Below are 4542 nucleotides of genomic sequence, written 5' to 3'. Positions count from 1 at the left end.
ATTATATCTGGTCTACTGGCAGTTAAATATAAAAGTGAACCAACCATGCCTCTATAACTTGTAATGTCCACAGACCTTTCAGTCTTATTTAATTCAAGTTTGGTGGCAGTGGCCATGGGAGTTTTTGCAGATGAACATTCTATTAAGTCAAACTTCTTTAAAAGATCATAAATATATTTAGTTTGACTAATGAAAATTCCATCACTAACTTGTTTAACTTGTAAACCAAGAAAATAGGTTAGTTCTCCCATCAGGCTCATTTCATAATTACTTTGCATTAGCTTAGCAAACTTTTTACAAAGCTTATCATCTGTAGATCCAAATATTATGTCATCTACATAAATTTGAACAAGTATACTAGAGCTATTAACATTCCTAAAGAAGAGAGTTTTATCAACAGTACCTCTAGTGAAGTGATTCTCCAAAAGGAATTTTGATAAGGTTTCATACCAGGCTCTAGGTGCTTGCTTCAGTCCATAGAGTGCTTTCAACAGATAATACACATAGTCTGGAAAATTTGAATCTTCAAACCCTGGAGGTTGACTTACATAAACTTCTTCCTCCAATTTCCCATTTAGAAATGCACTCTTGACATCCATTTGATAGACTTTGAAATTGGCATGGGCTGCATAGGCTAGAAAAATTCTGATGGCTTCAAGTCTTGCAACAGGAGCATATGTCTCATCAAAATCTATTCCCTCTTGTTGAGAATAGCCTCTAGCAACCAATCTGGCTTTATTCCTTATGACAATGCCATTTTCATCCATCTTGTTTCTGAATACCCATTTTGTGTCAATAGGACTCTTGTTCTTTGGTTTGGGTACCAGCTTCCAAACTTTGTTTCTCTCAAATTGGTTCAGCTCTTCCTGCATAGCTAATATCCAATCTGGATCCAATAAAGCTTCTTCCACTTTCTTAGGTTCCTCCTGAGATAGAAAACTACTATACAGACATTCATCTTGAGTAGCTTTTCTTGTTTGCACTTTAGATGATGCATCACCAATGATCAGTTCAAAGGGAAGATTCTTGGTCCATTTCCTTTGAGGTGGAAGATATACTCTAGATGAGGTGGCCTCAGTATTGTCATGATGTGAGACAGAGTGTTGATTAGTTGAAACTCCCCCTGAGTTGTTGGTCCTTTGCAGGGAACTTGGAGTTCTATCAACTGATGATGTAAATCGATTATCCGTTGATGAACTATGATCAACGGATGCTTCATTTTGTACTTCAACGGATGATGCACTATGTCTTTTAACGGATACTGCATTGCCTCTATCAACGGATGCAGAATTTTGTGCATTATCCAAGGGCATGTTTTGAATCCCTTTTGAAGTGTCATCTCCATCAGTCTCCTCTTCACTATCATCACAATATATCTCAATGTTGTCAAATTTGAGTCTCTCATGGTGTCCCTCATCTGTTAGTCCATCAATCTTTTTATCATCAAACACAACATGCACAGATTCCATAACAATGTTGGTTCTTAGATTGTAGACCCTATAAGATTTTCCAGCTGAGTAACCAACAAATATTCCTTCATCAGCCTTTGCATCAAACTTCCCTTTATGGTCAGATTGATTTCTCAGTATAAAGCATTTACATCCAAAGACATGAAGAAAGTTTAGAGTTGGTTTTCTTCTCTTGAACAACTGATAAGGAGTCATGCCTTTAGCTTGATTGATCAAAGAAATATTCTGAGTGTAGCAGGCACAATTAACAGCTTCAGCCCAGAAATATGTTGGTAACTTTGATTCTTCAAGCATTGTTCTAGCAACCTCAATTAAAGATCTGTTCTTTCTTTCAACTACCCCATTTTGTTGAGGTGTTCTTGGAGCTGAGAACTCATGCATGATTCCATTTTCTTCACAGAACAGCCTCATTGTCAAATTCTTGAACTCAGTTCCATTGTCACTCCTGATATTCCTAACCTTCAAGTCAGGATGATTATTGACTTGCCTGATGTGATTGATAATGATTTCACTTGCTTCATCCTTTGATCCAAGAAAATAGACCCATGAAAACTTTGAGAAATCATCTACAATCACTAAGCAATATCTTTTTCTTGCAATTGACAATACATTGACTGGTCCAAACAAATCCATATGTAGCAGCTGTAATGGTTCATCAATTGTTGTTTCAAGCTTCTTTTTGAATGATGCTTTCCTTTGTTTTCCTTTCTGACAAGCATCACACAAACCATCCCTTGAGAATTTAACAAGAGGAATTCCTCTAACTAAGTCCTTTTTGACTAGATCATTCATTGTCTTGAAATTCAAGTGGGATAGCTTCTTGTGCCATAGCCAACTTTCAACTGGACTTGCTTTGCTGAAGAGACAAGTAATAGATTCTGCATCAGTAGAGTTGAAGTCAGCTAAGTACACATTTCCTTTTCTAACTCCAGTTAGAACCACTTTGTTGTCTTTCTTACTGGTGACAACACAGGCTTCAGAATTGAAGGAAAATGTATTCCCTCTATCACATAGTTGACTGATGCTCAGTAAGTTGTGCTTGAGACCATCAACTAATACAACTTCATCAATGATGACACTCCTTGTTGAAATCAAGCCATATCCCATAGTAAACCCTTTGCTGTCATCTCCAAAGGTTATGCTAGGGCCAGCTTTCTCCTTAAACTCTGTGAGCAGGGAGAAATCTCCTGTCATGTGTCTTGAACAGCCACTGTCCAAGTACCATAGATTTCTTCTGTTTCCCTGCACACCATAAAATCAATCAAGTTGATTTTGGTACCCAAGTTTCCTTGGGTCCATTCATGTTAGCCTTTCTCCTAGACTTCATTCCTCCTGCATCTTTAGACTTAGGTAACTTTGAGTCAACCTTGATCTTAGATGTAGTTGGTTGAGGTGTAGGGTTAGTCACAGAATCATTTAGCACATTTGGAATTTGATAAGGCATGGATTGTGCAAACATGTTATTCCACATAGGCATATTGTATGCCATTTGAGGCATACTAAATGCAGCAAGATAAGGATTGTTAAAATATGGCATGTTTGCAAAATGTGCATAAGGATTCTGTTGAGACATAACAGGCATAGCATGCAAAGGTGATGCAGATATATTAGGCATGGAAGAGGGTACATGTATGGGAGTTTTCTTAATAGATTTGCAATTAGCAGATAGATGATTAACACTATTACAATGCACACAGCTTTTTCTAGGAGCATATTTATCAGGTGTGTAATTGTTATGTTTGTTAACCCCTACCTTCCCATTTCTATTAGATTTCCTTTTAGTTTCCTTTTTATCCTCAACCACTTTGAGCCTATTCTTTAACTGTTCTAAGGTCATGTGTCCTATATTCACCTTACTGAAATCTTTGGATGTGCTTGCTTCTTCTTTGACAAAGTTCTTGGAAGTTGAACCAAACTTTTTGTTGAGTTTCTTTAGATTTTCACTTTTAGAAACATCTGCCTGTTTTAATTGAGGAACCTTCAACGGATGTTCCTTTTCTTCCTTCAACGGATAATTTTCATCATCCGTTGATTCCACATCCGTTGATAGCCCATCAATTAATTCCATTTTCTTTTTGTTTTTATCCCAGGAAGCCTCACAAAATGATTCAATTCCTTGTACCTTGACAATTTGAGCACTAACATCCCTAGATGTCTTCCAGGCTTTAATCACCTCTTGCTCTCTCTCTAATTGATTAGAAAGTATTTCTACTTTCTTAACAGATTCAGCTAGTTCATTTTCAACAGATATACAATGTAGCTTAGTTTTCTCTAGGTCAATCAACTTATCTTCTAACACAGCATTTCTATTACTTAAAAACAGATTGTTCTCTTTAATCCTACTATTTTCTTTAGCAAGAGATTTAAGAGACACACGCAAGTGATACAATTCAGTAGACATGTCATTAAAAGCATCATTGCACTCTTCTTTAGTAAGCTGTGTTAAATCAGTAGTGATTACCTGGTTGCTTGATGAACTAACTTCATTTTCCTCAGAATCAGCCATGAGAGCCAAGTTGACATATTCCACATCTTCATCCTCTTCTTCTCCATCAGCTGCCCAGTCTTTTTCTTGAGTAATGAAAGCCTTCTCCTTTTGCTTGAGCAGATCAAAATATTTCTTTTTGTAATCTACTTGGTCAAATTTCTTCTTTTCAGAAGTTGGCTTTCTGCACTCACTTGCAAAGTGTCCACTTATACCATAATTGAAACACTTGAACTTGGATTTGTCCACCATGTTCTTATGAGGTTTAGTGGCTCTAGTGTTTTTCTTAAATTTCATCTTTGCAAATCTTCTGGACAGAAATGCAAGATGCTCATCAATACCATCAAAGTCATCTTGGCTGGAGTTGTCTTCATTCTCAGCAACTTGCTCCTTACCCTTGCTTGATTCTGATTTGCTTGTGCCATCTTTGGAGTTTAATGTTGATCTCACAGTTTCTTATCTGCATTCTTTCTCATTTTCAGCTACCAAGGCAACTGAACCTCCTTTCTTTCTTCCCTTCTCCAATACCTCATCCTGTTCCAGCTCTAGTTCATAAGTCTTCAAGATTCCATATAATCTTTCAAGAGT

Source organism: Apium graveolens, chromosome 9, assembly GCF_009905375.1.
Source record: "Apium graveolens cultivar Ventura chromosome 9, ASM990537v1, whole genome shotgun sequence".
In the NCBI taxonomy this organism is placed as follows: Eukaryota; Viridiplantae; Streptophyta; class Magnoliopsida; order Apiales; family Apiaceae; genus Apium; species Apium graveolens.
The sequence above is the reverse complement of the archived record's forward strand: the minus strand, read 5'-3'. Positions refer to the sequence as shown.